The sequence below is a fragment of the Schistocerca gregaria genome, chromosome 4 (assembly GCF_023897955.1).
Source record: "Schistocerca gregaria isolate iqSchGreg1 chromosome 4, iqSchGreg1.2, whole genome shotgun sequence".
Taxonomy (NCBI): Eukaryota; Metazoa; Arthropoda; class Insecta; order Orthoptera; family Acrididae; genus Schistocerca; species Schistocerca gregaria.
In genome coordinates this window covers 400,075,431-400,100,206 of record NC_064923.1, presented here as the reverse complement: position 1 = coordinate 400,100,206, position 24,776 = coordinate 400,075,431, and the positions used below count along the sequence as shown (strand labels likewise).

Here is a 24,776-nt window from a genome sequence, read left to right as displayed (position 1 = left end):
GTTTTATGCGAACATTTGTTTTCTACAGAGATACCATAATTTTTCAGAAAGTAAAATTCAGTTCTCTAACAGTTTGTTTTGTGTACTATTGGAAAAGCTTCACAAAAGTTTGTGAGTTTTGTTTGATACAAAAATAAAATACTGCTGGCTCTATTTAGTGCATTAAAATCAACAAGGAGTATTTGGATAACACTTATATAGTTGTAACCATAAATGCTGTATAACATAAATTAAATTTTCAAGTGATTTACAGCTTAAATCTTGGTTTAAAGATAGGGGTCTCAGAGACCATACCGTGTAATATACGCTATAGAAAAGTCACCTCGTGAGTTAACGGTTAAAGCACATTACGGTTATTTTAATATGCTATCGAGAAAATGATAGCGTAACAAACTGAGGAGCATGTTATGGCGAACGCAAGTCTTTTTTTCTCCTATTTGGTTTTTAGTTTTGGGCTTCTTAGCACGTGGCACAACACAGTTACTGCGAGCGCGTGCGGAAGTGATCATGGCGGCTCACTGCATACGTCTCTGGCGTGATCGCTGAGATATCCTAGCCATTGACACGATTCGAAGATGACAACATTATCCCGGTTGCGGGTCGTGCTAGCGTGTGTGGCGCGCTACAGACGCTCCGCCGTCTCCGTGCCGTGCGTGAGGCGCCGGATCGCGCAGGTGTGCAGGTGTGGCTGTGTTCCACTGGCCGACCTTATTTCGCCCCTTCATTTCCGCCAAGCCTATGCCGGCGTTCCCGCGAAAGACAAACGGCGGTCGACGTTCGTCTCGCGAAGCATCGCACGTGCGGCTGTAACGTGGGATTTACGTGGAACGGGTTTGGGCGGGGATTGTGCAGACGTGGAGCTCAATTTGACAGTTATTTTATCAGACATAAGAACTTCAATTAACAGAGCAGAAAACCACTTACAAAAAACAAAATATATTTATGTACTCTGAAAGAACTTTAAATAGGACTAAAATGACCAATAGCAAGGTTATCCAGAATGAATTCAAAAATCGTACAAATTCAATATTGCTCTATAACAGATAACCAGGCAACAACATGAACAACTTAGAATGTGTGGCACTCGGCCATAAGCAGAAATAAGTACTGTAAAACCTACGATCCCGAAGAATACTTAAACATACCTGGGATCTGTTATAAAGGGTGCTCAGAAGCAGTCTGAAAAGCTTGTAAGGGTGTTACAATATCGGTTGTACTGAGGAACAACTGTTAAGACAAAACTTCGATATGTTACTTCGTTTCTGAGTTAATTAGAACAGAAGATACCCATCAAGACGCTGCGTGCACATACTCAAGCGGCCCGCCAGAGACGATGAATTTTAAATAAAATATTGACTAATTTTTGTAGTAGAAGTAATCGTCATCGAATATCATTAATTTGCAGCTATTTTGGGCGTGTGTTTAGTTGCTGCAAATACCATTGTTGTAGCTAGGCTTTCCTTTCTAAAATAAAGCACTAATTCTACTGAATCATTCTCTATAATTTATTCATTATCAAATCAGATTATAGTGTTATAGCTGTTATTAATCAAAATTCACTGAAAATAAAGACTAACTGCGCTTCCGCATAGCCGGCGCATAATTAATTAATCTGTGGTCCTAGTCTACGCTTGTACACTGATTTCAGACTATAAGATTCTAACATTCAAGCACAATTCACATAATTATTACAAAAATACGGTTTATTTTTCATTTGAACATAGTTTTGTATCAAAGTTACGAATTCTCGTTTTTACATTCATAATTTTGCGTTACAGATCATATTGAAGTATTGCAATAAATTTTAAAATGTTCAAACACAGATTATTTCTTCCGAAAAATTTCATTATCAGCGTTTAGTAAGAATTAATTTTGTAACAAAGTAGTCTGTTCCTTAACAATACCTACTTCTGATTACACAAATAACTTGATAACAGTGCCGTCTTCTCGAGATCTATAGTGCTTTAAATTCTTTTTATGTCAGTTTTACGCTACATGCTAGCAAGTCTGAAGTAAATTTCCTTCAGTAAAATAATTACTGTATTACTTGGTACAGATACACATATAACATTTGTCTTGAAGTTAATTTCACCGCAAAAACAACTTGAAAATAAAAAAAATCCCATTATAATTTTAATTATTGCATGTCATTTCAAACTGAGTTTTCGTTGAAGGGAATGTATCATATAGTCATTGTTGTAAAGTAATAGAAGAAAATGTGTTTGACTATTTTTATCAAATAACTAATCATTTAGCATAATTATATCACAGATTGTGTTTTAATAACAGGTTTCTTTTATAAAAGCAGCTAATAATGGTAATTTTTGCTTTCCGATCACTTAACATTTCTGAACCTATCATAGGGTGCTATTTGCAGTTTGTACTGCCAGTCACACGACACTGCAGTACTTGAAAACATTACCCCAATCAGAGATACCAGTAAATACGTATCTTCCAACTGATTAAAGCAACGCGAAGTGTGTAAATCAATTTTAGAATTATATAAAAGATAATGCTCAATTTGTTCATTGATGTACAGTCATCAACAATGAACGATTGGAAATCACAGGGTGTGCTAAACCTTTTTCTTCAAAATCGTACAGATGGCGAAAGATCCTTAACTGAGTGCTTTGTAACGTGGAACCCGTGGTCGGTACTGAAAATTCAGATTTTGTTGATATAAACAACTTCTTTATTATATTGACAAGCTTATAACAAATGTTCAAAGCGGTGACGCATTACAATGACGCATAAAATAAAATACATTTTTCTCAAATATTCTGGCAGGTCGCTGTGGCCGAGCGTTTCTACGCGCTTCAGTCCGGAACTGCGCTGCTGCTGCTGCTGCGGTCGCAGGTTCGAATCCTGCCTCGGGCATGGATGTGTGTGATGTCCTTGGGTTAGTTAGGTTTAAGTAGTTCTAAGTCTAGGGGACTGATGACCTCGGATGCTAAGTCCCATAGTGCTTAGAGCCATTTGAATTTGATTCTCAAATATTCCTGTTTTCTGTTGTAGACTGAGATAGCTAAGACACTATCAACCAGTTTGTTGGTTGGTCAATTCGGTGGAGGGAACCAAACAGCGAGGTCATCAGTCTCACCCAATTAGGGAAGGATAGGGAAAAAAATGGTTCAAATGGCTCTGAGCACTATGGGACTCAACTGCTGTGGTCATAAGTCCCCTAGAACTTAGAACTACTTAAACCTAACTAACCTAAGGACATGATACACATCCATGCCCGAGGCAGGATTCGAACCTGCGACCGTAGCAGTCGTGCGGTTCCGGACTGAGCGCCTAGAACCGCTAGACCACCGCGGCCGGCTAAGGATAGGGAAGAACTCGGCCGTGCCCTTTCAAAGGAACCATCCTGGCATTTGCCTGAAGCGATTTGGGGAAATCACGAAATACCTAAATCAGGATGGATGCACGCGGGTTTGAATCGTCGTCCTCACGAATGCGATTCCAGTGTGCCAACCACTGCGGAACCTCGCTCAGTATAAACCAGTTCTTTAGAAACTTACAATCTGACAATGAGTGTATTTCGTTCCGGCGCTCTGTCGCTCTGACTGATCTGCACCAAGGGTTGCATTTCTGTCACTTTGAACGATTCTCTTCAGTCGTCGTTGGTCCCGTCCTTGCGGCATCTTTTTCCAGCCGTAGCGATGTCGGAGATTTAGATTCCTGATATTCTCAGTGCACTCATAGTATTGTCGTACGGGAAAATCCCCACTTCATCAATACCTCGGAGACGCTGTGTCCGACCGCTCGTGTGTCGTATACAACACCTCATTAAAACTCGTATAAATGCTGATAACCTGACATTGTAGCTGTAGTAATCGATCAAATAACTGTGCCAGAAACTTGTTGTCTTATATGGGCGTTGTCGACCCCAACGCCATATTCTGTCCTTTTACATATCTCTGTATTTGAATAAGCGTGACTATACCAGTTTCTTTGGTGCTTCAGTGTAGATGTTGCAGCTGCTGAAAAGAGCTTCACGAATGAAACAGGCATCGTTATCGCACAAGGTTAACAGTTAGAAGTTTAGCACGCTACTACGGCAGTGGATAATTTATTGACAGAACTCAACTCTGGGTTCAAACCCGTTAAGCACAATTGCTTGCACAGTTTGTATGTGGTAGGTGTGTAACTGCTATTGCATCAAGACTCTCCACACAATACTTTCCGGAGAGTGCGTTTCACAGCAAAATTATTGGCTGAATGATGTTTGATTATTTCCTCCTCTGTTGTCCTCCGTGACGTCTATGGTCTTCCTTGTTTTCCTTTACCCTGCGGGTTCCAGCAGATCGCTTGCCTCTCTACAGAATCCTGGTTTTTTCGAATGGTATGTCCGATAGGCTCCACTTCGTTCCCTTGACGGTTGTTTAATGATCAGCCTTGTCCTATACTATCCAGCACCATTTCCTTAAATTAGATTGAGTAAACGTCTCTTTGGCGGACACACTGGACAGCTCTCTGTAGCTTGAATGACCTGCTTTCTAGAAAGACCCTGTCCGCGACGACTGTTTTCAATAAGGATGACGTCTGTTGCGAATGCGCACCAAGAATTAAATGCACTTCAGTGAGTTCCTACGACGTGTCATGCTTTACTTTTGACAATCAGTGATGAACTTTGGACAGTAGCAAATATCACCATGGGCACATCGTAACAGTTATGTATATTCTTGAGGTAACACCACAAACGTCGATGCCACAATAAGCTGTACGTGGGCTAGCCATAACGTTTTAATTATCATCTCGAAAAAATAAAGCTGCGTAATTAAAGTATTGTTCGTATGCAGGCATACGGGATGCTTTAGGAGGAAAGTTACCTGCTTTGAGGGGTGATAGTATTGCTGACTCTGAACAATGAATTTCAAATGAACATGTGCCCTTTTCTTAATCGTATCCTGCATACAACTGTTTGATAATGACAGCCGTCAGTCGCATGTCCTTCATCAGCGCACACACCGGAGTACAACCAAAGCGACACTACGCCACGAGTGTTATCTTTACTGATCATTTCAATGCGCTCTTCACAAAGGAGGAACTTCTGGCTCTTATTTTACATGCATGTCCTCAAGTAAAGAACCGTACGAATAAGCTGAGAACAGGAACACAACAGCTGTCTACAAGAACTGCACATGTATTGCAGTTGACGGTGCACTTTTTTAAAAGTTTTTTGTGAAGAAATATACACAGTTAAACAAAACATTAGATCACTATGTTTCATCTACTATGCCGCGTTTGTCTTGTTCCCCATTATATTCATTAGTTTCACCGAAAACTGTTAGGAACAGTACATGTGTTCATACCACATTTTTTGTTCATAATAACTGATACTATGCATTTTACGGGGAAAAAGACTGTAACTAATATTTTAAATCTGATATATTTGAATTTCCCTCGAAACATTTGCGTCTCATCTTTATCTACGATAATGATGGAAGCTGAAGAAGTGAACAGAAATATGTGCCATGTCCAGGGCTTGAGACCAAGTCTCTATAGTTACTAGGCAGATATGGGAGTTATTACACCACCACAGAATTATAGCTAACAGAGCTGCACAGACTACTCTAGTCCAAAGACCCTTCTTACACAAGAACAGGACATGTGTTCATACAACATTTTTTGTTTAGAATCACTGATACCATCAACCCTCAAAGCATTTACCTTTGCTCTTGACTCACTTTGTATGTCTGTAGTGGTAACATACAAGAAGGGAAAAATAAGCTGAAGATGTGAATTGAAGTTTGTGTTCGGGAGGGCACTCAGCTAGGGTGGTCCGTGCAGCTCTGTTATCTATAATGCTGTGCATGATGTCATGGCTAGCACACCTGCCTGCTAAACGAAGCAGACCCGGGCCATGGCACAAATTTTTTTTCATTTCTTCAGCTTCCATCGTTAAGATTTTAATATTTTTGTTATGGGCCCACAGCCTCAAGGTGTTTTGCGGATCAAACACTGTCCAAGTAGGCTGCCTTATTTTCACTATCCGTGCACGGATAAAAAACAGAATGCAGGCTAATCGGACCATATTTTCACTCTTAAAGCTAAACGCTCCATTGTCTACGGATGTTTCGGGCAGCAGTAGAGCCATCTTTAGTGCGGTTCCAGGTTGTCGTGCATGCAGACGGTCGTCACATTGAGCAACTTTCATAGCCTGGAAAGTAAACATAATACATAATTAACCAATGTTACACTTTCGTGTGGAAATTAAAGTGTATTTCTTTCAAAGGCTGATTCGTTATTTCTCCTCCGCATGTCCTTACAAATGTTTCCACAACGCTTCTTTGTGCTGCGATGACTCGTTTGTCATCGGACCTTCTCAGGTAGCGGAAGTTTAATTATAGCCACCCTGTACTTCGATGCATTGCATAAATGGTTGCGTACTTGTTGCCGAACGTGGCAGTCACCCCAACTGAAGCCTTTCAGTAACCGCCGCAGTCGCGGAAAACTCGACACAGTTTTGCTCCGACAGCTCTGGAACATCTTAAAAGAGTAGCTTTCTGCGAGAACACTTCCCCAAAGCCCTCACGACTCGTCCCTTGTCTTTCACTTACTTCCTCATCGAGGCCTGACAACGTCTGCTCGCTGGCTGATTAGTACCTTAACTAAGTGCTAAGAGATTGTGCAACGAGCCGCCACTACGTCATTTACTCAAACAATCGCTTACTCAAACAATCGTATTCACAGTCTACCGATAATGCTGTGTGGCCATGACCACTCATGTTCCGCATTAAGTCGAGTAAATCGTAACACAAGATAAACTGAAGCCAAAAAAGGGACCACAAACGGTGAGATGTCCAAGTTGCCATCGCAAAAACTTGCCGAACAGCGGATGTCTATGAATTTATGCTACTTAACTTGGATAGTCGTCACTGCGGCGGGTCGTAATAATTGCTGTTGGCCGGACTTCTCAAAAGTAAACCGATGGAAGACGAAATTAGTCACTCACATTCCTACCGCCGTCAAATTCGGATACATGCCTGTAGCCGTTTGCTCCAGCTTACGAAAAGTATAAGACGATCTTCTCACAAACAATCAAAGGCAAATGCTATTTCTGAAAAACCAGTTGCCTAGTCTTCCCTTACATACTGGCTGCAGATGGGTAATTTCTAAGCTATACGCCAAAGATAGCATGTTAACCAGCTGTTTAGCATACTTCTAGTCTTTCAGACGAGGTCATATAATGGAAATAATGTTTAGGTTTAATATCTGCAGAAAAACCTGCAAGTTTCGGAGAAAACGTTTCTTTGTGAATTACGCACAGACTATTTTCTATACTTACATTGTTTTCCAATTAAACTGAACAATGTCACAGAAATTTTAAGTAATTAGGTAGGAGATCAAACATTATTCCTCCAATGAAAGAATTCAACCGACAGCCGCGGAGATCAGCCACTCAGTCACGATTAAAAACTAGTTCTTCGTCCAGGCCACGAAGGCCCAAGGAATGTCTGTCGGCCGCCATATCATCCTTTGCCTTGCAGCGTCATGCGGATGCATGATAGATGGGCATGTGGTGTGCGCACCGCTCTCTCGAGCGTTTTGCAGACTTTCTAGACCGGCGAACCACTATTGTTCAGTCAGGTATGGCAGGGTGCACCCGGAACCAGTGCTTCCTTATCTACTGGAAACACAGGGCAGGCTGCACCCGGAACCAGTGCTTCCTTATCTACTGGAAACACAGGGCAGGCTGCACCCGGAACCAGTGCTTCCTTATCTACTGGAAACACAGGGCAGGCTGCACCCGGAACCAGTGCTTCCTTAGCAATACGGGTAATCGAACGCGGGTCCTCCGCAGGGAGCCATCTACAGCGACTACTCGGCTATGAAGGCGGACCAGTCACCTTCAACACGGATAAACGAATCAAAGAATTTTCTCTTAAACATTGGTACTTGTTCTTTGTTTCTCTTTGAAATCTGCAACAACACAAACTAGAAAAGTAGCGCTGTGAGTTGCTTAAGAAACTGCTGCATATCATTTTGGTCCTATTTCGAATTACCATTAATATCTACAAGTTTTTTAATAAATTTCATACCTTAGTTATTACTATTGATTGTTTTGTATTAAATTTTTGTTAGTATTGTATCATGCAAATTTGCAGGAATATAGAAACTGCATTAAAGAACAGAATTTAGCGTAGAGGTGGACGCCATTATCAAAATATCAATAAATAATATTTTTAAGTCAGTATTTAGAATTTCTCCTTCTGCAAATGTCAGTTGGAATTAATTAGCACGTGTATCTACAAAATGAACTAAAACTTGTCTGTTTTGAATTATACTGAAAGTCACTTACAGTTATAAGAAAATAATAGTGAGCCTAATGAGAAACATTGTGGAGCTGCATTAAAAATTTCCTTTCCACTCAGAAAACTTCTCCTTTCTATGTTCTTTGATTTATGTCTCACGTATTTGACATTTGTTTCTTGCACTATTAAAACCATACAAATTATGAAAATCACTGTGATAGCACTACAGAATTTCTGATTGATGCTATTTTGTTAGTAGGTGGACGTAATGTTTGGCAAGTAAATGCGTTATTGGTACCCTCAATACAGCAACAGTTCTGGAATCCAAGTTAGTAGTAATATGTTCAGGGGTCTCTCGTTGTCATGACCTAGCAAGGCAGCCAGGAATACCTGCTCATAAATATGTCAAGGAAGACATAAAACATTTGTCGCCAGCGTTCTTTTATACCAACACAAACCCACGACCTTGTGGAGGCAACAACAGTTCTCCGATTTTATTTTCCATAAAACAGCCACACAGAAACTTTATACTTCTGATGTTTCTATGTCATCTGCCTGCAGCCGTACACACTTTTCACAACATCGACGTCATGATTCCATCCCCGATGCGGACATTTCTTTAGAAGTTCGTGTTGATCCCTGGAAAATCAATGATGTAATGGCAGGGCGGCTGGAGAATGAACGATCACAGAGTGTGTCTCTCAGCGTTGGAAACCGCTAAGAATAGCTAGAAAACGGGACAATTGAATAAAGGGCACGAAAAACCACTTCAAAGTTGTTTTCAGGAACAAAATCATGTTTCGCGTTCGCCTGATGCACTGGAGCATTGTCTTGGCAAAGAGCACACGTGAAGCCTTTTAAAGCCGTTTTTCTCTCAATCCTGGAACGATCTCGTTCTGTATAATATTTCAGTAGCTCACACTTGGTACTGTAGTGTCATTTGAGCACAAAGAATAAGTGTTGAAACATAGCTGTCGCAAAATATGGCCACCATCAGATTCTCAGCACTGGTCCTTACTTCAATTCTTTTTGTGGGTGTGAGTCTGTGTGCTTCTACTTCTTTCGGGATTGAAAAACGACACTCGTGTCTTCAAATGGTTCAAATAGCTCTGAGCACTATGGGACGTAACTACTGAGGTCATCACTCCCCTAGAACTTAGAACTACTTAAACCTAACTAGCCTAAGGACATCACACACATCCATGCCCGAGGCAGGATTCGAACCTGCGACCGTAGCGGTCGCGCGCTTCCAGACTGTAGCGCCTAGAACCGCTCGGCTACTCCGACCGGCGCACTCATGTCTCATTCATTGTCGAAACTGTTGAAAAGGAAATCCCACGTATGCTGTTATCACACTTCAACATCGCCTGGTAAATTGCCAAGCGAGCAGCCTTGAACTCGTCACTTTTCCCGATTTTCGGTGCATCAGACAGGAAAGTGTGCAAAAATTCCACGGTTATGTCATCCACGGAGACAACGTATTTCATATTCAACAGATGGTCTTGCAAAACAACTGTCTCCACTCGCGTGACGGTGTTGTCAGGCAAGATAGTGCGAGGCCGAGATTGTTTTGGTTCTTTGAAACAAGACGTTTGGCCTTGTTTGAATTGTAACACTCACGAAAGCACGTTCTTCACATTCATGGCACCGTCGCTACACGACCCACTATACTGACAACTAATTTCAATGGGCGTCAGGCCAAGCAAGTAGAGGAAACGATTAATTTCTGGCTGTCTTTGTAATGAAAACATCGCCAGTTCTACTATCAGAATCACTCCGTATTCTCGCCACAGCTGCTAGAGTTCTGTGAGCCGTACGGTGACATCACCTGTGTCACGCATACATAAAGAGTGTCTGCATCTATCTGAACCCAATCCTGAGAAAGATAATGAGAGACCATAGAAGTTGAGTGTACCTCATTACAACTGATTTTAGTGTGAGCAGCTCAGGACGCCAGTCTGGGAATCGATGGTAATCACCAAGGGGGATTTTTCGGATATCCTTGCGAAATGTAACGCATGGACAGGTGAAAAAGTAATTTGAACGATCAGTAATAGCTCCCACTAATAACAGAATAGGCCGCCCGGTTAACCGTGCGGTCTAACGCGGATTAGAGTCGAGGTCCGGTGTGCCCGCCAGTCTGTGGATGATTTTTAAGGCGGTTTTTCATCTGCCTCGGCGAATGCGGGCTGGTTCCCCTTATTCCGTCTCAGTTACACTATGTCGGCGATTGCTGCGCAAACACTTTCTCCACGTATTCGTACATCACAATTACTCTGAAACTTCCTGGAAGATTAAAACTGTGTGATGGACCGAGACTCAAACTCACTACCTTTGCCTAAGGCAAAGGTCCCGAGTTGAGTCTCGGTCCGGCACATAGTTTTAACCTGCCAGGAAGTTTCATATCAGCGCACACTCCGCTACAGAGTGAAAATCTCATTCTGGATAGTTACTTTACCACGCAAACATTGAGGTTACACTCGTCTGACGTGAGACGTTCCCGGGGGGTTCCACTGGGAGCCGAACCGCACAATAACCCTGGGTTCGATGTGGGGCGGCGGTGATGTGAGTGGACTGCTGTAGCCTGTTGTGGGGTTGTGTACCACTGAGGGCCGCGACGGGGTCGAAACCTCTCCGTTGTTTCTAGGTCCCCAGTTCCATACAATACGATAACGGAACAACACACTACCTCTGTCCAGACACATCACTAATCTACACAGTCATGTGAAATGGGTAAATATTTGACCACCATTACCGCACAGATTTACAGTTATTTTATGGAAGTGAAGAGAGACAGGATTTTTTATTGTCTCTCTCTCTGTTTCCATCCTCCCCTTCAAATACAGGGTGTAAATTTTAAGTTGACAAACCAGAATAACTCGAAAAATAAGCCTCACACGGAAAAATGTGTAGGATCCAAAGTTGATTATTTTCGAGGGGGACGTCTGCTTGTTCTAAAATTATCCCGCCACCCCAGCCCCCTGGGAACCCCCATTTTTTATTGCAGAATCAGATTCTATATAAAAACTACGTACAATTTGTCTTAAACATTTGTTTTCATTCTTGGTAGTTGGCGCTGTAATTCAAGGAAATCCATGTTCTCATTTTTGCATGGAAAATGGTTACGAATAAATAAAAAATACTTATTTACTTCGTAAATTTTGATTCGCTAAAACTAAAACTCTCCCTAGATCGGGTAGGGGTTCCCATTTGAAATTTTAAAGTTACCTCCCGACTTACTCCCAGGGGGTAATTGCAAGAAACTAACGCAACTTTAACAACTTCATAACTTGCAACACATAAAATGAGAGTGTGGATTCGGTTACCCATACCTCACTTACCACTAAGACAGTGAACACATATCAACAAACTATGGCCATGCGAGTGTGTAAATGGCGCTCATACTGTTTCTTTCAGTCGTTTACATCTATTTAAGGGTGTCAGTTACTCAGTTATTTTGTTTTTCTTGTTAGAGGATCTCTCCCTTACTCAAATTCCTACGGTTTGCCAGTTCTCCCTAAGGACTCACGAATCATCTCAGCGGTATTGTTGAGTCACATTTCAATGGACAACATATTCATTGTGCAAAGTAATGTCGCGACTATGAGGAACTCACTCAGCACAATTGTATTATTCAATTTCGATATGGTCCAATTTGTAGCAGCCCTTCAGAGGGGCTGGAAATTCGGTACGTTGATGACATTTACGTTTATGGCTCTCGGAGAAAAAGAATTCTCAGAATTTGTAAATTTTCTGAATGGTATTCACTCGTATACAAAAATAATAGTGGAAAAAGGAAAATAATGTTAAATTGTGTTTTTGGATGTACAGATAGTTATAAAAACTGATGGGATTTAAGAGCACAAAGTCTGTAGAAAGTCGTTCCACCGGGAAAGATAACTGTTAAGCAGCAGAAAAGTGGAGTGTCTAAAACAGAAGTGCACCGGGTTGCAATAAGCTTTGAACACAGAACTCCGAGAAAGAGTTCTATCATTTAAGAATTACCTTTAGAGGATTTAGCTACTTTGACGAAGAGATAAATAGAGAACTGAATCATAAAATATCTGGTCTTCATGCGAAAGAGAAATAGCTAAACGAAAATACATCCTCCCATGAGTTATAACAGTCACAGATCGAATCAGCAGAGCATTAAAACTTCATGGTATTTACACAGTGGGCGAAGCGACAAGAAAGGTGTTGCAAAAGCCGTACGTCCGCCGTTTGTCACAGCAGGAGCATACAAAATCTAGAGTACGTGCAGTCAACTAAGAGAAGCGCAAACACCCGACATCAAGCGCACGAGAATTTTGTCATCTGGGCAATGAGTAAACCGGCAACAGCAGATCATGCACTGGAAATAGGGAAGCACAAAACTCGTTTCCCGGTTCTATAGTTTCTTCAGGATCCAATAACTAATATGCAAGGATGAAGTGAGAGGCCATATAAATTCAAAAGGCACAAAAATGACCTTAACAGAAAAGAAGTGGTGAAATTAGAGAACTTGTGGGCCATCTTGATAAATAAAGCAAACAGCATGAAGTCTTCCGAACAACATATATCCGTGGAATTCCGCAGTCTGATGACGTCACGATCCGATCGCTGCTGTTACGTACGAACAGTTAGGATTGCTGAGCTTGTTTGAGTCGAAAATACTCTGATGATGTCTACAACATTAGGATATGAAACGTTAAGCACAGAAGAATGTGTTATAACACGGTCTAATGTCCATATAAAGAAAAAAAACATGAAGGATATAAGTACAATACCGGATGTGAAAGTCTGCAGAGTGAGCTCAATTAGCTGTTGCACAAGGCATACCCAAGACACAAAAAGTTTCATCTTTGTCCCAGAATAACATGTAATGCACAGTTTCATTCAGACATACATGTGCGTCTCGATGGACACCAGGCCCATTGTATCCAGACATGCTAATCGTGATTCTCGCATTGTTTAGTGGTACTTGTTCATTCTTTCATAGATTTTCAACTTCTGGCGATTGATTTAAGCACCTTTCTCTCGCAGATACGAATTATGGAATGAAAGTCTCATTTGAACTATTAATCTACGGGGCAAGTGTAGTATAGATAGCTTAATGAAAAGAACAGTTTGAAAACGGAAATGAGGCATGAAACTCTTATAGCAAGGAAGTGTAAGTAATTTGATTCTGGAAAAATGAGAGAAAGAGAAAAAAAACGAGAAGAAAAGTAGATGTAGAAGGGTTAGGGGTGGCTTATTTTTTGGATCTTTATGAAACTTTTTTCCAGGCAGTAGTACGTTTTTGGGAAATGATTTATCTATCCGGAGCGAATGTGGCCTTCACGATGGGCAAGTGACACAAGCAGTAGCCTACTTCAGCTATGTGTAACTTTTACGACTGAAGTGTTCCTTCGCCTTGTTCTGGAAGCCTCCGTAACCTCACAGAAAAGGCCGAAATCCACGCGCTCTCGGTGCGCGAGACACAAATTACGCGACATATTACCCTCGACATTAAGTGGAAAATTTTATTGGTGGGCCCGGCTCAAATTAACGCACTGCCACGCTTACAAGAAGGTCTAGAAAATGTGTTGATGTGGGTCACCAGCCTTGCTTTGACAGGGGCAAGCTTGTCAGTGATCCATAACCAATGATGCTTAGCTACGTAACCGCACTTAGAAAGATTCTGAGAATCCGCCACCGGTCTGGATAACGCACACCACTAACACACAATACACCTTCTCTGGCTGATTTCTGCGACTTGTAACTACAATCTCCACCGAGACAGAACAGGATACATTACGAAAATCACCACACGTACAGTTTCCACGTAAAGAGTGTAATTTTTTTAGTTTTAATTAAACCTTTCACTAACCAACCCTTCCAGATATACTACATACAAATCTGCGAGCAACCATACGGTGTATGGCGGAGAGTTCCTTGGCCACTATTAGTCACTCAATTTCCTTAACAGTATGCTTCCTGTTAGAAACAAGAACTCGGCAGAAAACTCGGAAGCACGCTATTACTCAATCGCGCCTAGAAAACCCGAGAGATCACTCCTTTCCTTATTCTTCTCAAAAACGGAGCGATGGAAAAACGACTGTCTACAACCCTCCTAAGAGCCCTGATGTCTCTCCTCTTCTCTGCACGGTTCACTCCGTGAAATGTACGTTGGCGTCAGTAGGACCACTCATTAGCCATCCTCAAATGACGGTTCTCTCAATTTCCCGAATAGTTTGAGCGAAAAGAACGGCAATCTTCTTCCAGGGAGTACTGTGTGAGTTCACGAAGCATCTTCGTAACTTCCACGTGTTGATCGAAGCTGCCGGCAACAAACCTAGCTGACCGCCTCTGATTGCCGCGATGTTCTCCTTTAATCAGACCTGGTTCGCATCCCAAACAATCGAACAGTACTTAGGAATGGGTCGCACTAATATTCTATACGGGATCTTCTTTACAGATGAGCTACCGGTTCCTAGAATTCTCCCAATAAACGGAAGTCGACCATTTGCCTTCCCTACTACCAAACTTCTGTGCTTGTTCCATTTCATATCACTTTGCAACCTTATGCCTGGATATTTGATCGACGTTACTGTGTCAAGCAGCAAACCACAGATATTGTATTTTAACACCACAGGACGGCTCTTCCTACTATCTTCATTAATTTAAACTTTCCTGCATTTAGAACAAGCTGTCAAATAGGAATACTACTTAAGTCGCCTTGTATCCTTTTACAGTCACTCAACTACGACACTTTTCAGTACACTATAGCAAACAGTCGCAGATTTCTGCTCACTCTACACGTCGGTTCGCTTGTTTATGTAGAGAACAAAAGCATTTTTACCACACTTCCCTGGGGACTTCTTGGCAATATCCTTGTCCCCGACGACTAAAACGGTCCAGAACGTGGTACGAAACCCCTCCACACAATCACGCCGTCACGCACTAAGCCATAATACTCCAATGGAAACCTTAAATGGCTAATTCGAATCTTGGACTGCGCGCAAGAATGCACTTGGGAGCTTTTTGAGTTTTCTGTAATGGAAAACAACTTTGTGGATCACTGAAGATCACTAACTCTCAGAGGAAGGAAGGAAGATTTATGTTTAACATCCCGTCTACAACGAGATCATTAGAGACGGAGCACAACCTCGGATTAGAGAAGGATGGAGAAAGACGAAGAAGGAAATCTTGAATGACACCTACTCGTGCTACAACTACACATGCCTTTCGAATGGTCAGACTGAAAGCGAGCATTATGCTCGTTCGCATAGAGTAAGCCGCAGTCAATTAATTTATGAACTGATTAGTAGTTAAATCAACTATCCTTGTCCTGATTCACTGGAATGCCATCTCCCTGACTAGTATTGGATTAGATTCAAGGTGAATCTTTCATATGAACATCAAATGAAATATCAAAAAGACCCAATTAATTAGATCAGATGATTCTGAGAGAGCCAGAAGTTTGACGGTTGTACAGTTAACGTTGCGAACACGATTTAACAGCCAGTTAACATTTATTTCAAGAATCAGCTCACACAGGAACATCAATTACGCATAATAAAGATCAAAGTAAGAATGCTCAATTCTGTTTGTATGACACAGTAACTATTTCAATAACTATTTCTGAATGCGTCGGAAGGGGCTCGGCTTGGTACAAGAATGGATTCGTCTTATGTATAAGCACACGCAGATTTACCCCACAACACCCGCACAAAAGGAAAAGAACATAAATATAAATTTGTACACCAGACAGAAATACGATGGGGCAGAGAAACGTTAGATTTACTTATCAACCACGTGATCGATATCTTGCTTAGAAATTCCTCATCTCCGAGGTACAAAACATGCAGAAAGTATACAGGATGACAGCAAATCCTCATTCGATTCAAAATTCAATTCAATAGCATCCTTGAATGAATAGGAAGATTGAGCTGAATGCTCTCCACGTGGCGGAAAAGCACGTGGTCTAGTTTAGCTAGCCAACACAAAGAAACATCGGGTTCGCGGATTGAATTTAAAAGTAAAACACGGAAAAAGAATTCTAACATGACAAACAAATAACGCACACACAACGCATTCACACTTTGAAGTTCACATTAACTGAAAGAAGACACAGGTTGAACTAAGCTCTTTCCCATGACTAAGTAGGGGTGGGACAAGGAATCGCGTTAAGTAACTGAAATATTAATAATCATCGTTGCACTTTCTTATTGAAGTAGATACTCCGGTGTGATATACCACTATTATTACACTTCTAGGAGACTAATTAGCATCTAAATGTCAACAAAATTCTTGCTTATTCCTACTACCTAACTTAGATTATAAGAGATGAGCAGAACAGACAACCTCACCTTCCGACGACGCAGAGAACAGTCCTGTTCCACGCTATAGGAACGAGGTCCCCAGGTAGTAACGGAAATGGGCAGAGAAAATACGTACCGGCTGCCCGTGCCAACTTACACAATAGCTGCTGACCAATCTCCTCTAACGCTTTATTGGCCCAGTAGAAGGCTCCTCTATCTCTTCAGGAAAGTTGACTAAACTGCCACTATTACTCAAAGAATCCCTGCCCAAGACGCACGTAGAAGCTCCACACATGGACGTTCACACACTGTCCCTAGCAGACGAGACAAGGAATAGGAAACGAAAACACAGAAATATAATACGGAAACGAAATAAACAAATGGGAAAGGCAGACACTCAATATACCTATAGCTGTGTGAAATGTTGTTGTTGTTGTTGTTGTCTTCAGTCCTGAGACTGGTTTGATGCAGCTCTCCATGCTACTCTATCCTGTGCCAGCTTTTTCATCTCCCAGTACCTACTACAGGCTACATCCTTCTGAATCTGCTTAGTGTATTCATCTCTTGGTCTTCATCTACGATTTTTACCCTCCATGCTGCCCCCCCCCCCCCCCCCCCAATGCTAAATTTGTGATCCCTTGATGCCTCAGAACATGTCCTACCAACCGGTCCCTTCTTCTTGTCAAGTTGTGCCACAAACTCCTATTCTGCCCAATTCTATTCTATACCTCCACATTAGTTATGTGATCTACCCATCTAATCTTCAGCATTCTTCTGTAGCTCCACATTTCGAAAACTTCTATTCTCTTCTTGTCCAAACTATTTATCGTCCATGTTTCACTTCCAGACATGGCTACACTCCATACAAATACTTTCAGAAACGACTTCCTGACAAGTCTATACTCGATGTTAACAAGTTTCTCTTCTTCAGAAACGCTTTCCTTCCCATTTCCAGTCTACATTTTATATCCTCTCTACTTCGATCATCAGCAGTTATTTTGCTCCCCAAATAGCAAAACTCCTTTACTACATTAAGTGTCTCATCTCCTAATCTAATTCCCTCAGCATCACCCGACTTAATTCTACAACATTCTATTATCCTCGTTTTGCTTTTGTTGATGTTCATCTTATATCCTCCTTTCAAGACACTGTCCATTCCGTTCAACTGCTCTTCCAAGTCCTTTGTGTCTCTTCCAGAATTAAAATGTCATCGGCGAACCTCAAAATTTTTATTTCTTCTCCATGGGTTTTAATACCTTTACTGCTTGCTCAATATACAGATTGAATAACATCGGGGAAAGGCTACAACCCTGTCTCACTCCCTTCCCAACCACTGCTTCCCTTTCATGTCTCTCGACTCTTATAACTGCCATCTGGTTTCTGTACAAATTGTAAATGGCTTTTCGCTCCATGTATTTTACTCTTGCCACCTTTAGACCTTGAAAGAGAGTATTCCAGTCAACATTGGCAAAAGCTTTCTCTAAGTCTACAAATGCTAGAAACGTAAGTTTGCCTTTCCGTAATTTTCTTCTAAGAAAAGTCGTAGAGAAAGTATTGCCTCACGTGTTCCAATATTTCTACGTAATCCAAACTGATCTTTGCCGAGGTCGGCTTCTACCAGTTTTTCCATTCGTTTGTAAAGAATTCGCGTTAGTATTTTGCAGCTGTGACTTATTAAACTGATAGTTCGATAATTTTCACATCTGTCAACACCTGCTTTCTTTGGGATTGCAATTATTATATTCTTCTTGAAGTCTGAGGGTATTTCGCCTGTCTCTTACATCTTGCGCACCATATGGTAGAGTTTTGTCAGGACTGGCTCTCCCAAGGCCGTCAGTAGTTCTAATGCAATATTGTCTACTCCCGGGGCCTTGTTTCAACTCAGGTCTTTCAGTGCTTTGTCAAACTCTTCAGGCAGTAATGTATCTTCCATTTCATCTTCATTTACATCCTCGTCCATTTCCATAATATTGTCCTCAAGTACATAGCCCTTGTATAGACCCTATATATACTCCTTCCACCTTTCTGCTTTTCCTTCTTTGCTTAGAACTGGGTTTCCATCTGAGCTCTTGATATTCATACAAGTGGTTCTCTTTTCTCCAAAGGTCTCTTTAATTTTCGTGTAGGCACTAAATAATATGAAACGTAAAGCATAAATTAGTAAATGAAAATATATGTCTATAAAGTGCCAGTGCGGCAGTCACATTTTGTTTTCCTGAGAATCGTAAACACAAACGTACCTACCGCAAGAGGTGCTACGATGTATGGGAAGCCAAAACGCAGCTCTATAAAGCCAATGCAACTACTCACATTGAGTCTGCCGTCCACGTGCAAAAGATCTATCCCGGCATTTGTCTCAGGTGATTTAGGGAAACAACAGAAAACCTCGAGACCCTGAACTACTGTAGTCATCCCAGATGCGAGTCTGCTGCACCTCCTCACTCGGTGCTCACTACGTGATACAGGCTACACGCGAGATATCACCTCTGCTTTACGGGGCCGAGGATGTGTCACCTACACCCAGGGGGGCCGTTGCCCGACTCGCGATTTTGCGAGCTCCAAGCAAAACTTGTTGCAATATTCAGGCCTTTCAGCCAGTCACTCTCAGGAGAAGGTGCAGGCACTTCCATCGGTGATCTCCTGCATCCACCAACGACTCTCCTCGGTGCAGAGTATTTCTCTTCGTCAGGGCTTTTTGCGAGTTTGTTTCCAGCAGGCACTGGATAATTCCTCTCTCCAGGGGAAAGCTACCAGCCTTTAAGCCAGTCAAGTTGGCTGCTGTTAAAAAACACTTTAGATGGATTATGGAAAAACCAACCCATCATCCGTACGTTGCATAAAAGTCCCTTTCCTCCGGAAGTTGTGTGGCGCCTTTGGCGTCCTAAACAGCGAAACGGCGACCCAACGGCGTGGATCTCTAACACCAGCATGTTTTGATGCTATTTATTTCAATACCGACGTTTATGGCAGTCATTGACTCGGAAATATTAACAACAGTTAGTTAGTTATGTGTTCCATAGACCATTTACAAAACATTCGCAGAAATGATGTGGAGGGAGATATTTACACCTAATTTGTTTCTTTGTGTGGCTGCATGCTGACCATTACAAAATATTAAATAACTCTTTGTCACTACGCATGTTTGAGGTAAAACACAATTTGATAGAAAACTAAACCTATTTTTTCGATTGCACTACACATACATGAGGCCAAAGTCTATTTATGTTCACCTTTGGAATATAAACAGTTGTTCAGAGAGACATTTAAGGTTAGATTTAATGTTTTCTTTGCAACTTATTAGATATGTTAGTTGTGCAAATTGTCGCATCTTTTCGGAGCTGCATGTTGGAAACATTTCTTAGCCATAGAGATATTTGATAACGACCAACGAAGGTAATTTTATATAGTCTGTAGAGTTCAAAGGATGATTCATGAAGATAAAGAAATTGGATTTCGGAAGTAATGTCATACGGTCGGGAGGGGGGGGGGGGGGCGCATTGGGGGAGGCGGGGGGGAGTGCTACTCAGATTAGGGTAAGGGCCAGGGAAGGCACCCGGAGCTGACAGCGTTTCATTACAAATGGCTACAGTTAGAGGGAACACTATACAGTAAAAAATCGCCAAATTATTTGCGAAATGTTTTCCAAAGAAAACAATTCTTAACAACTGCAACAATGCCGTAATTGATTATATGATGCAGACTTTCACTATCGGTATTTGCGTTTGTGGTGATTTTGTTTTATGGACATTAGGTCGCGATCTAAGGCATGGTTAATCTCCTAATGCTGGAGACATAGTCAGAAGCTATAAAGTCTTAGATGATAGTTCCAGACTTAAACAAGCTCAGGAAGCCGAATTGTTTATACGTATCCATGCTGGTGCAGGACCACACCTCCTGCGGTCACCCTGTACTCCCGTTCAAAGCAGGGTGTAGAATACATATCTCCAGTCGAAGTTGTGAAACACTTTTCTTTTGTAAGTAATAAGGAAAAAAACGCTCTCGTTATGCTGCACATTGAGATCAAAAGAAAATGAGCCTGTAATGCATAAATACAAATTAGTGATTTACAGATTTACATTTCTTTGTAATTTTAGTATATCTGCACATTTATTGTCACACTAAACTACAAAGTACGGCCACATTTGAAATTAGCAATATTTTTCATTTTAGTTTGTTTATTCCAGGTTTTATTTTAGAGGAAACTAATATCATATTTTGGATTCTTGTAATTCTTCCACATTTGAAGTCCGCCACCTAGTGCTTAATGAATTGCAAATCCGGACAAGACCTTCCTTTTATCTTATTTTCTTTTTGTGAAATTTGTTGTAATTTTGGAGTCGGAAGGAATTTGCTTCAGCACCTCAATAAATCTTTATATATCTGTGCTGCAAGAGTAGAACTTACACATTTGTGGTTCTCTGTCTATTGCAACTTAGTTCTGCCCAAATGGCTGGACGAAAGAGTGCGTTTTCGTCTCTATAAGTACCCACTCAGTAGTAATAAAGTGTTTGCAGTTATTCAAACACAAGTGACATTAAGCTCTGTTTCTGCAGCCGGCCATTGTGGCCGAGCTGTTCTAGGCTCTTTAGTCCGGAACCGCACTGCTGCTACGGTCGCAGGTTCGAATCCTGCCTCGGGCATGGATGTGTGTGATGTCCTTAGGTTAGTTAGGTTTAAGTAGTTCTAAGTTCTAGGGGACTGATGACCTCAGATGTTAAGTCCCATAGTGCTCAGAGCCATTTGAACCATTTTTTTGGAGGCAGTTTTACTAAAGCTTTTGCATTTCTTAATGTTGCACGTCCATTCACTTTTTGACAATTATTGGAATCCGAAAGCGTAATCTTTCCGAAGTAGCATTTTCCTTCCCATTCTACTCACAATTACTGCAACAGCGTCGGAGGACATGTTCATTACGAAACGATCCGCCGTAGACTCAAACATGAACCACAAACTACCGCTCCGACGAGACAGGGAGGACACGGGGCTACCACCGGCTGGTAGAGTAGTTCGGGAGCCATGACTCCTGTTACTTGCTAAGACTGCTCGGTCATGCACCCGATCACCCAACATTCGGGTCATGACGTCATCATACATCTTCCTGGCACCATGGAGTTACGTCGACGTTAGTTACGGAGCTATCTGCTCTGTTTATCACTGAGGATCACAATTTGTCTAATTTCAGTCCTCCTCCTTTTCTTCCAAAGTTGTTTTTATGGTTTTGAATTAATGTGGCTCCTGCGTACATCCTAACGTTCTAATGACTACAGTAACTTAGCAACGAATTTGGTGGGTTTCCTATTCCCAAAGCATGGTCTGCTAATGTCGATTTAGTCGTTTTTCCCAGGCAACAGTTGCAATTAGTTAATGTTTCTTAAGCAGTCCGAATATACACTTGACCACGTTCACAAGGGATTTTGTGTAACTATGGAGCTGAAAGCGTAGGGAATAGGTACTTTACAGTCTTCAAATGTTCCTGCACCTTTCTTGTCGGTTTCAACAATGTGCTAACTTTGCATCTTTTTATCACACTACCGAAGCAATTTGTGACCGTTTATATGAATCTGAGGAAAACTTCTCATTTAGCTAGTTCTTTTTCGCTAGATCTTTGAATGTAATGCCCTACTTATCTTTTCGTCAGGGCAGCAATTTCTTCTGAAAGTAGTTCTAAATGATGAGCTCTACCTCCAAGTACTGTAGCTCACTGATTCCTTGAGACCGGTTCTCCAATGTATTAATAACGTCTCTTTTCTGGTTGGGCTGGAGTTTGCAATTTTTGTGAAGGCATCTATCCGTGTGAGAGGAATTCGTATCCGAGTCTATAGCCTCTGATGATATCTATTCTAGCATCAGGACACGAAAGATTAGTTACAGAAGCATGCGTTAGACAGCGGCCTAATGCGCATACAACTAAAATCACCAAGCATTCCATAACTGGTGCACTTCACAGGAGGTGGACGAGATGTAAACGACTCTAAACATATCGGTTCCGCTGGGTAATGTGGAAGGTATTCACTTTAAACATTGTAACTTCAAATAGTAGTGGTAGTCATTTACAAGTAAAGTAAAAAGTGCGAAGTGTATGAAACTGAATCTTGATATTTTTCTCGTACATGGGCATTCATTTTACAAAATGTGGATATGTATAACGAGCAGATGGTAAACTGATTCGAGGGAAAGACCATTTAGTTTGGTAATACCTTAATTATTAATTACATGAACTTACTATGAGCCAACAACTTCGTTGTATATTCGACTGGCTGGGTGGGTATTTCGTATTGTACATGCGTCAGTCTTTCCCTGTTTGACTCACGCAGTACAAAGTTACTCCAAATTTAAATGCACATTTACCACATGCTACATAGTGAACAATTTCTATGACGCTTCTGGCTCTGAGCACAATGGAACTTAACATCTGTGGTCATCAGTCCCCTAGAACTTAGAACTATTTAAACCTAACTAACCTAAGGACATCACACACATCCATGCCCGAGGCAGGATTCGAACCTGCGACCGTAGCAGTCGCACGGTTCCGGATTAAGCGCCTATTGGTTATATTGTGTATCTTGATTATGCAGCGTACATTGAACCACATGGAAACTGATTCTAAACTGAATTTTCCAATCGTGCGTTTTCAGTGTCTCACGCAAATGATCGCTTAGAACTACAGTATTTATACTTACGTATTACACACATCGCTGAAAGACGATGTTAATCAAATGCTCGTCAGCAATAATTTCATTTCTGACTGAAATTGCTGAAAATTAACATTGGAAGTTATTTCATAGTTAGTTTACACTTTATCTGATAAAACACACCAGTTCCATGTGTTTTTACTACGTAAAACCTTTCTTCGGTATGCCTGTACTCGAATCTGATACCTTGCGTTTCCTAAGCACTGCCCTTTTATTCGATTTCAATCAAACGAGTAAGCTTACTGTCCTTCAAAGCTAGGCTCTCCGGTTCAAATCCCTGTGCCGCTGTCAATTTCAGGTTGTCACGAAATTGCAGCAGAGCGGATATTTCGAAAAAAAAAAGTAACGAATTGACTCCGTGAGTGGCATCAGTCTCCGGAAGGAAGGCGTAGTGTGAGTAGTCCAGAACGCCGCATAACATTACACACTAGAACACAAATCTTGGTGTCGACATGCCCCAACACTATCGGTCGCTCACGTTACTCTCTACGTGTATTTGCAGCGCAAGCAAAGCCGCCCGTGTGTACGCCGCCGGAACAATAGCGATTCGCTCCAGGCCAAGTGGAGACAGGTGTTGTCTCGCGCCGGTTCAGACTAGCAATCGATCACCAGCAGCCGGAGAGTATTTGGACAAGTGCTCCTACTCGCGTCATCACGAGCGATCGGAGTACACCGACAGCTGTGGTGAAATGATTCTGCTGAATACAGCTTGTGTACATACAATCTATTAACAGAAACTGAACTGCGTGGAAGGCCCTGCGAGTCAGCGTGCGTCACGCAACCTCCTCGACGTCGCCTGCCTGTGCTTGCTATAAGAAGCTGACGCCGGGAACAGACCGACACTCTCAGTACAGCATCCGTCGTCTGAGCAGCCTTCTCTGACAGGTACACACAAGCTGGTAGCTGGCTATAGAGTTCTCAACTAGTCTTTATCTTTCTAGTGCAGTGTGCTTTCTTCGTGGTGGCACGACGTCCTCGGAGCGCCCTTTCCGTGGCGTCTTTCCTGTTTTCGGCAGCGTCGCACGGTGCGCACTCGCAAACCGTTCGTCACTCCGTCGTCTTTTTAACCTGGATGGAGAGCAAGATCTCACACACAATCTTTTTTCAGAGAAATATGCACATTTTGTTCCATATGTTAGAATGTTCTAAGGTCGAGATAGCGAACAAGAGCCCAGTGTTGAGTTAGATTATCGTGGCAAACCACCTAAATTTACCCTCAGAGACACGATTTCAAGAGATCTACAGTCATTAATGCAATGCGGCAATTCGATCTGCGCCTGATTCAGCCCGCTGTTTTATGGTGCAGCGAAGTACTTGTTGAGCTACCTAACGAAGTTTTTGGATGGCAGCCAAATTCAGTAGATTCATTATGCAAAATATGGACACGTTTTAGATCCGTTATTCGGTACCACATAGTCCAAGGAGAGCGACGCTTGATAAAGATGGACTCATGAAGCTCTTGCTGTCAATTTGGTCTACGAAATTCGTGTCTGCTTTTCCCGTTTAAACGGTCGCGGATAACAGTTTGGTTGAGCGCCTGTAGC

General features: G+C 41.8%; 1 protein-coding gene across 2 annotated transcripts in view; it reads left to right on the top strand.

Moving 5' to 3' along the window:
* LOC126268037 (glucose dehydrogenase [FAD, quinone]-like) overlaps positions 1-24,776 on the top strand; it is a 106,724-nt gene that overhangs the window by 46,384 nt on the left and 35,564 nt on the right. The window contains exon 1 of one of the 2 annotated variants that reach the window (XM_049973460.1): positions 23,735-24,117. The exons of the other annotated variant lie outside the window; for it this stretch is intronic. The gene's annotated coding sequence lies outside the window, so the exon portion shown is untranslated. Of the gene's footprint in view, positions 1-23,734; positions 24,118-24,776 lie in introns of those variants that run through there. 2 annotated transcript variants of the gene reach the window in all.